At 38.6% G+C, this 9,938-nt stretch overlaps 1 long non-coding RNA gene across 1 annotated transcript; it reads left to right on the top strand.

The window, feature by feature from the left end:
• Window positions 1-941: 941 nt before the first annotated feature.
• LOC135968740 (uncharacterized) lies at window positions 942-9,584 on the top strand. The gene is made up of 3 exons (XR_010583694.1): window positions 942-1,201; window positions 1,601-1,676; window positions 9,463-9,584. It is a non-coding gene; the product is annotated as an uncharacterized lncRNA (long non-coding RNA).
• Window positions 9,585-9,938: the final 354 nt, after the last annotated feature.

Below are 9,938 nucleotides of genomic sequence, written 5' to 3'. Positions count from 1 at the left end.
ACTGAATCTATCTCTTCCTCTTTCCCTCTTTTTGTTTGTTGCTTACTCAAAAAGTAAACAAAAATATTTTATTTCTTCTTATTATTATACGGAAATCTCTTTCCAAAGAGAAACCCAAATTTCACGTTTACATTAAGGTAAAATTTGCAAAATGTCTAGCCTTTCCTTGTTTTAATACCTAATGTGCATTTTCAACAGCATATTTATTATCAGGGTCACTGAGATTTGCTCCCTCCAAAGCCCTCTGAAAAACATAGGCATCTTGCATATGTTAACAACCTGTGTTGGGGTTTTTTTTTTGGTCTCTACGTTTAATGCTGAAGTCTGTTTCTTTGGGACACTTCAAACTCTCTGATTCATAGCCATGTAAACTACCCCTCTGCTTTCTGCTGCAAACAGGAGAAAGTGCTGCAAATAAAAAATTCTTTAAAGTCCGTCTTATAGTGTGAGCTTAAAACAGCTTCCTTTCTACTTACACTATCTTCCTCCTCAAATGAATAAAGATATAAACATCATCACAATTTCTATGTTATATGCTCTCATTATTTAACTATGTTATACTGCATTTCAGGCTGGGCATGGTAGCTCACGCCTGGAATCCCAACACTTTGGGAGGCCAAGACGGGACCCAGGAGCTTGAGACCAACCTGAATAACATAGGGAGATCCCATTTCTAAAAATAACAATTAAAAAATTAGCCAGGAGTGATGGTGCACACTAGTGGTCCCAGCTACTCAGGAGGCAGAGTTAGGAGGATCACCTGACCCTTGCGGGGAGGGCCAAGGCTACAGAGAGCCATGATTGAGCCACTGCACTCCAGCCTAGGTGACAGAGTGAGACTCTCTCTCTCTCTTTCTCTCTCTCTGTTTCTCTCTCTCTCCCTCTATCTCTGTGTGTGTGTGATACCTAAACACAAACACATACACACATATATACATACATATATATACACACACACATATACTACACTTCCCAATCAAAAAATAATTTTATTCACTCATTCTAAAGTTAATTGTAATAAAACCTAATAAACAAATACATTGAGTCAGTTTGAACACGAGGTAATATGGTTGTTTTATAAGGGGCACTTCCTGCTTCGCTCAGCACTTCTTCCGGCTGCCTGTGAACAAGATGCCTTGCTTCCCTTTCACCGTCTGCCATGATTGTCAGTTTGCTGAGGCCTCCCTAGCCATGCTGAACTGTGAGTCAATTAAACCTTTTTCCTTTATAAATTACCCAGTTTCAGGTAGTTCTTTATAGCAGTATAAAAATGAACTAATACACAAGGTAAGATTACTATAAACCTTTCATAATGCTTTACAATATTTTCCCTTCTCCTTTTTCAGCTTTCTGTACATTGTTTTATTTATCATTCTTTTTGGTTATTTGATTTAAAACAATCCTTAAAGCCTCTAACTTAGGCAAAAATATTTTTCCTTTAACAAAAATCACATCATTATCATGTCTTCTTATAATCTTTTTAAATCAAAAACACATCCTGCTTTTCTTATACACGTTGTATATAGAATTGTTTATCTCATGTCTAGTGCTTTTGATTATATACATTAGTTACAGTGTTAACTGTTACCCTTGTTTTTAGTGAAAAACTTAGAAGGTAAATACTTTGAAAGATGCAGAACCCAGGACAAAGGCACGGAACTTAGATATAAACAAAGGTAAGGTTTGTTATGTAAACTTTAAGCCATTTTCTTCTCCATCCTAAAAGTTTGTAGAGGTTTAGGTGCGCAGAGGGAGATGCTCTCACAAATGGAGATTTTTGCTTATAGATGTAAATTTATTTTACAAAGAGTTTCATAATAGCCAGATAAACGTCAGAAAGTTGTATTTTGGCTTTTTAACTTAGCTTGTATCTTAATTACATTATTGGCTTCCAGGTGGAGCCCTTTAATGAGGAGAAAGAAAGTATGCAGTTTATAGTGCTAAAAATTTAAATGTGAAAAGCAGGCACAGGTGGAAGGTAGAAAACAGGTCCCTCAAAATCAGGGATCCCATTTTTACGTTAAACTCTGGGTCCCAAAAGTAGGGAAACACCGTGGGACTAGAGAGTGCAATGCTTCTGCGGAATATCTAGTTGCAAGCACATTCCCATTCCTTCGAGGCTGGTGGGCAACCCACTGTCAGTCAGCCCACTCTGTAATCACCTCATTCCCCATGAGTCTTATGCCTCAGTGGGGAGTGTTTCCATAGCCTCCAAGGGTCTCCAAGTCAGCCTTTCCTTATCCAAATGCACAAAGAGACAAGTAGCCCCCTGTGGTGATAATCATTTATTGCCAACAACTGTCATTAGCCATTTCTAACACAGTGAATAGTTCTATTTTCCAAATATTTGTGAAACCAGAACTCTATCCCGTTGACATTCTTTGAAAGTAGAATTTGGAAAAATATATTCTGGAGAAAGTTCCTAAAAGCATAACTTATGCAGGAATGTATGAAGCAAACTAAGCAGAATATATAATTGTGTTACATATAACATCCTCTTTTGTGACACTAATTGTTCCACCTTACCAGATCAACTGCAGCAGTACACAACATAATGCAGTCATTTCTTTCATTTAAAAAAGGAAAAGGCCAGGTGTGGCGACTCACGCCACCACTTTGGTGTGGCTGAGGCAGGCAGATCACGAGGTCAGGAGGTCAAGACCAGCCTGGCCAACATGGTGAAACGCCGTCTCTACTGAAAATACAAAAATCAGCTGGGCATGGTATCAGGCACCTGTAACCCCAGCTACTCGGGAGGTAGGCTGAGGTAGGAGAATTGCTTTAACACAGGAGGTAGAGGTTGCAGTGAGCTGAGACTGCACTCCAGCCTGGGTGACAGAGCAAGACTCCGTCTCAAAAAATATATATAATAATAAAATAAAATAAATAGAAATCTCTTTATTGACTGCACTCAATACCATCCCAGTTTTCTGACCCCCTGCTCTGCTCATCTGATTTAAAAAGTTGTCTGTATGTGCTGTGTTTTGTGCTGAACTGTGTATCCCCTCTAAATTCCTACATGGAGTCCCTGACTCCCTAGTACCACAGAATGTGACTACATTTGGAGACAGGGCCTTGATTAAGTTAAAGCGAGGCCATTAGGGGAGGCCCTAATCCAGTGTGACTAGTGTCCTTAAAGAAGAGGAAATTTGAATGCACAGAGAGACACTAGGGGGATGGGCACAGAGGAAAGACCACATGAGGATACCATGAGAAGGCAGCCCTCTGCAAGCCAAGGAGAAAGGCCTCAGGAGAAACCAGACCTGCCAACACCTTGATCTTTGGACTTTCAGCCTCCACAATGGTGAGGAAATATATTTCTGCTGTTTTAACCCAGAAGTCTGTGATATTTTGTTATAGTAACCCTAGCTGCCTCCAATTTGTCTCTTCCTTTTCCTCTTGAGCCTACTCCACCTGGGTTTTTACCAACACAGCTCTTCCAAAATGACACACAGCAAGGATAGCACACCGCATGTGATACAGTTGATTACTCTTTCTTCCTTAAAAACCACTTTTCACTTGGCTTCTAGGACACTAAACTCTACTGGTTTTCCTCCTACTTCCCTGACCATACCTTCTCAGTCTTCATTCAGATTTTTCCCTGTTCCCCTAACCTCTCGAACAACCCTCCCACCCTGGGATTCGGTACTCTGCTTTTCTTCTTCTGCTCTCTCAGCCCATTATTATCTAGCTTGCATACTTATTATCATTGTCTAATTCCAACACGGGAAGGTGAGGATTTTTTGTCTGTTTTACCCACTGATAGATTACCACCTAGAATAGTTCCTGGCACATGTTAAGTAAGCACAACACATGCTTTTTGAATGAATAAATTAGATGAAGTCAATCGATGCTCTTAAGAAAATGGTATTTTGTTTAGTGTAGGGTCCTGCCTTTCTCATTACGTTCTCTTCTGATGAACTTTTCTTGTGTTTGTTTGGAAGCAGGAGAGGTTTATTTCAGTAACATTTCTGAAGTTCTAGGATAGTCTAGTGTGAAGAGCATGGGCTTCAGACCGACCGGATGTTGTACTTTCACTGGTTTAAACTTTCTGTGCCTGTTAACTCAAATTTGAACAAAAGCTAATAATTATTTCTCTCCATAGGGTTATCATGAAAGTTAAGTGAGAAAATCACTAGGTAACACAGAGCCTCTTGCCTTGCAAGTCCTCAGTGTTATCTTCCATCACTGATATGATCAGAATATCTGTAGCAAAAATACATCAGTTTCTTGAATAGAGGAATCTTGGCTTTTCTTTCTTTTCCCCCCCCCCACCAGTTGTTATTATTGAAATCTGCATAATGAAGACACTCAGAAATTCTCCTCAATAACCTATAAGCAACCCCCTAACTACCTAGGAGTAAGGAGACAACGGAGTCCCAAAGGTATAGACATCTATGTAGAAAAGTGCCAGCACTCATTTTTATTTCTCTGTTCAAAGCTTCACATGATGTCCAAAATATCTCTTGTAATTCTGTGCAAAAAGATGGAAGACAATTTGGAATCCTCTTCAAATTTAAGAGTTATGAGTCAATAAAATTATTTTTTGATTTGGAAGTGCAGTATATGTGTGTGTGTATATATATGTATGTATATATGTGTGTAGGTGTGTGTGTTTATGTATCACACACACAGAGAAAGAGAGAGAGAGTCTCACTCTGTCACCTAGGCTGGAGTGCAGTGGCTCAATCATGGCTCTCTGTAGCCTCGGCCCTACTCCCAAGGGTCAGGTGATCCTCCTCACTCCTGAGTAGCTGGGACCACAAGTGTGCACTGTCACTCTTGGCTAATTTTTTTATTGTTATTTTTAGAGATGGGATTTCCCTGTGTTATTCAGGTTGGTCTCAAGCTCCTGGGTCCCACGTTGGCCTCTCAAAGTGTTGGGATTCCAGGCATGAGCCACCATGCCCAGCCTGAAGTGCAGTATAACATAGTTAAATAATGAGAGCATATAACATAGAAATTGTGATGGTGTTTACATCTTTATTCATTTGAGGGGGAAGATAGTGTAAGTAGAAAGGAAAGTGTTTTAAGCTCACACTATAAGACAGACTTTAAAGAATTTTTTATTTGCAGCACTTTCTCCTGTTTGCAGCAGAAAGCAGAGGGGTAGTTCACATGGCTATGAATCAGAGTTTGAATTGTCCCAAAGAAACAGACTTCAGCATTAAACGTAGAGACAAAAAAACCCCACGCAGGTTGTTAACATATGCAAGAAGCCTACGTTTTTCAGAGGGCTTTGGAGGGAGCAAATCTCAGTGACCCTGATAATAAATATGCTGTTGAAAATGCACATTAAGTATTAAAATAAGGAAAGGCTGGACATTTTGCAAATTTTAAAAAGGAAATTATAGGCAAATAGGCAAGCAAGTGTAAAGCAGGACCCAGTTAGCATAACAAGTGGTTTAGTACAGTTGGAACATAGTGTGGGAGTGAGGTTTTCAATATGCTTTTGTTTATAAAATGATTTTTAGATTGTCGCAATTACTAGCTCTCCCCAGTCTTGTAAGCCAAAAGTGGACCAGAGCTTTCCTTTTCCTGGTATTGCATGAGAGATTTTGGACACTACAGTGCAAAACTCTAATAAGGGAATGGATTAAAGTTGCAAGAAGGGTTTAAGCTCAGCTTTGGTAAATGGTGTAGTATAAAACTTGACAGATGGGCTTTGAGTTCAGGAAAACTAGGTTCATATTTCAGCTCTGTGACTTGTTAACAGGATGATCTTAGGCAAGCCTAAATTCTATTTTACATAATGTAGTGATATTGCCTTCCTCACAAGATGGTTGTTAGGATTAAATAAAATTATGTATGGAAAGTATTTAGCACAGCACATACCATGTAATTAATGTTTGGTAAGGGTAAACGATGTCATTAATGTGGACAACGGCAATGATTGAAATAGACCTAGAAGGGAGATATTGGGAAAAAAGCTTTCTGCTTCAGAGAATGGACAAAACAGGCAAAAATTTAAATAAACCATCTTAGTTTCTACATTATGCTGAGCGATAAGAACCTCAAAGCTTCACAAGCAAGAATGTGCTGGAGTACCGGAACTTCTTGCATAATAGAAGGGAACTGGAGCTTGGGAGAGTAAGAAAATGTAATCAACTTTCTGCCTTTGTACTTGGCACGTAGCTCACTTAAGAATGCTTTTCTCCAACAGATGGCCAGCTAGTGTCAAAAGATCAGTGCTAATCTCAGTGAACTCCAACAAGCTTGATTCTAGAACTTTAGAAAGCCATAATACTCACGTACTGGGTGAGGCCAATAACAGAGAGAGAAATGGTCTCAATGGATTGTCAAGAATGAAAAAAGAGAATGTTTATTTTTAAAAGTCTTTTTAGTCTTAAAAAAATGTGTTTCTTTTGCAGTGATATTTCGGTTCTGTAGTGCTAGTCAGGTCTTATACTAGAAAAGATGTACAAATGCTGTCAGAGGAAAATTCCTGCTGCTCTTTGTTCTAAATTTCACAATCACCCTTTAAGACTATGCCCCCCATGGAAATGTTATATAAAGCCATCATTTTTCCTAAATTGTTTATTAAAACAATTTTTGAAATGGTTGAAGATTTTTATCTATGTTACCATAATCAATACCATGTCGATAAAATATTTTCCTGCTGATCTTCTCAGACTCTAAAGAAAAGCTTTCTATCCCATAATATGCTCTCATTTCTGAAATGATTACATTTTATGCTGGCTCATGGTATAAACTTTCAAAGCCACCAGCTGAGTTGTCATTGTAGTACAGCTGATTCCTTGATTGATATACAGTGTCTGAGATGTCTTTGTTCTCCTGACTTCCCACTGGTTACGAGATTACAGATAAGAATAAAAGAAAAGAGTGTAACAACCAGAGGAACACTGGGGTCTCTAATGATATCAGAGGTTACCTTCTCTTTAAGAGAGGATTTGTTACTTTAAAATTATTGGATCATCCCAATATGTCATGCTGCGCAAGTCAATTCAGCTAAAGACGGGGCTTTGGAAAGCTTTCTTCCTGATCCGGAGTTCATCTAATTTTTGGCTGTAGAAAATCTATGTCCTGAGAAATTAGATGTCTGGAACGATCTTTAATCTCAGTGGATGGCTTTTTTGGTTGTTGTTGGAGTGTTGCTCAATTGTGAGGAAAAATACAATTTTCCTTATAACACAGGGAAATAAAGGATTTTAAAAAAATTTTTACTTTATTATGTAAAGGAAAGTATTTAATGCTGGCCTATTCGTTTGCAGAAAAGAGATAATACTTTCCATTTGCTCTGAGAAAATGGTGGCCTGTTTTGTTTTCTTTTCTTTCACAATGAAAGAAAATTGGCATATTGAGACATTCCTTGGAAAGTGTATAGGACATCTAGAGTCAGCTTCCGTTCTGTGTATACTCAGCCTATCAAAAGATTCAGAACTAAGCCTTGATCGGTTAACTAATTTTTCTGTTTTGGAAACTTCTCTGAATCCATTATTATGTAAAACAAATAAAATTGGTTTTTCTTTCAAAGATAAACATCCACTGTGCTTCAATACTTGTCAGGGTTATGACTTCCTAGCTGGCTATTTATCATTTTTCTACAGAAATGGAAACTCTTCCTCCTCCTTCCCTCTCATCTTCTCCATAGTGCCAGGTGAGTTCGAGAGTTGAACACTTTAGATTTAAAAATCACTTTACTGAATCCCATCTGTGAGCTTTTACTCCTAAGGAAATGCACTGATAGATCTTACACACTTGTGTCATGCAGTAGCTATTTGGTGAAAGAAGTCAGCATGCAGATGTATCCACTAACAAGAAAAACTAAGACAAACCATATCATATTGTATTTGAATTGATATAGGCTGAGATCACCACAGAGAAAATGTATAATCTATTTCAAACAGCCTAGGAGGAGAGTTTGAAACAAAAAATCATTAGGCTGAACAGTATTCTGCTTGACAGTAAAATTTGAGTTGTTGTTTTATATCCATGAAGGATCTTTTTTTTTTTAAGAAAACTTTTAAGGTTCAGGGGTACAAGTGCAGGTTTGTTACATAGGTAAGCTTGTGTCATGGGGGTTTGTTGTACAGATTATTTCATCACCCAGGTATTAGCCCTAGTAACCATTAGTTATTTTTCCTGATCCTCTCCCTTTTCCCACCCTCCACCCTCTAAAAGGCCCCAGTGTGTGTTGTTTCTGTCTGTGTGTCCATGTGTTCTCATCATTTAGCTCCCACTTATAAGTGAGAACATGGGGTATTTGGTTTTCCGTTCTTGTGTTGGTTTGCTAAGGATAATGGCCTCTAGCTCCATCCATGTCCCTGCAAAGGACATGATCTCATTCTTTTTCATGGCTGCATAGTGTTCCATAGTGTCTATGTATCACATTATCTTTACCAGGTCTATTATTGATGGACACTCAGGTTGACTCCATGTCTTTGCTATTATGAGTAGTGCTGCAGTGAACATACACACGCATGTGTCTTCACAATAGAACACAAATAACAGTCAAGCTGAGAGCCAAATCTGGAATGAACTCCCATTCACAATTCCCACAAATAAAATACCTAGGAATACAGATAACGAAGGAGGTGAAAGATGTCTCCAAGGAGAACAACAAACCACTGCTCAAAGAAATCAGAGGTGGCAAAAACAAATGGAAAAACATTCCATGATCATGGATAGGAAGAAGCAGTATCAGGAAAATGGCCATACTGCCCAAAACAATTTATAGATTCAATGCTATTTCTATTAAACTACTATTGACATTCTTCAAAGAACTAGAGAAAACTATTTTAATATTCATATAGAATCAATAAAGAGGCTGAATAGCCAAGATAATCCTAAGCGAAAAGAACAAAGCTGGAGGCATCATAGTACCCAACTTCAAACTACACTACATGGCTACAGTAACCAAAACAGCCTTGTATTGGTACAAAAACAGACACATAGGCCAATGAAACAGAATACAGCATGATCTTATTTCATCAGACAGTTTCACCTTGTTCTATTCAGTCCCATTGTACCAGGCTTAGGGGTTTCAGTCCCAGTGAAGGAAACTAGAATATGTCACCCCAGAATATATCTCTTTAACATAGAGAAAGTAACCTCTAATTTTTTAACTAAAGGCAATTAAGAAGCAGCAAAAAGAGAGAAGCTCTCTCTATCCTCCTTTTCTGCCTAAAGATAGGATAGAAATTCTCTTTTACTGGACACAGTTCTTATCAGCTCAGAGATGGCACCAGAGGAATATGCAAACAAGCCTTGCTCTATTAGTTTATTTTCATAAATTCACCTTCCCACAGTTTCCCACCTCTGCTTTCCTTTGTCCTGTTACTCCTCTAAAAGTTATTGTTCTTTGTTGAAGGTCCTATATAAGCCACGGTTTTAAGGCAGTGCTTTGAGTCACCTTTCATTGAAGTTTCTTCTATGTGAAGTACACTGCATGTATTTGTAAACCTACTTGTTTTTCTCCTGTTAATCTGTCTTTTGTTACAGGAGTCTGTCTCACCTACAAACTTATGAGGGTCACAGAAAACACCCACAAACTTATGAGGATCACGGAAAACACCTCTACCCCAACTTAGAGCCAATCTATTCAACCTGCATTGTTAGCAGGTAAGACTGTTTGTTCACGGGCTACCTATAATGGTAGAAAACACTTTGTTTTCTTAAAAGCAGACCTGAGAGGCTCTGACTCCTTCAAATATGTTAATCTCCTTCAAATAGGCAATGTGCGGTCTTGTTTGTCAACGTGGGAGAGGCACGCAGCTGATCCCTCTGATCCATTTCACCGACAGGGCAGAAAAAAAAAAAATTCATGGCTGGAATTGTTATCTTTTACCTTGGAACCAAAAGTTTCACAGAGCTAGTGGGCATGAGGGCTGTGACAGACAGCTATCCGTAGGATAGTATGGAGCCAGCACATGGATATTTCAGAATAGCCACTCTAGCTAAGGAGGCAGAATAGCAAG

Source organism: Macaca fascicularis, chromosome 1 (assembly GCF_037993035.2).
Source record: "Macaca fascicularis isolate 582-1 chromosome 1, T2T-MFA8v1.1".
In the NCBI taxonomy this organism is placed as follows: domain Eukaryota; kingdom Metazoa; phylum Chordata; class Mammalia; order Primates; family Cercopithecidae; genus Macaca; species Macaca fascicularis.
The sequence above is the reverse complement of the archived record's forward strand: the minus strand, read 5'-3'. Positions and strand labels throughout refer to the sequence as shown.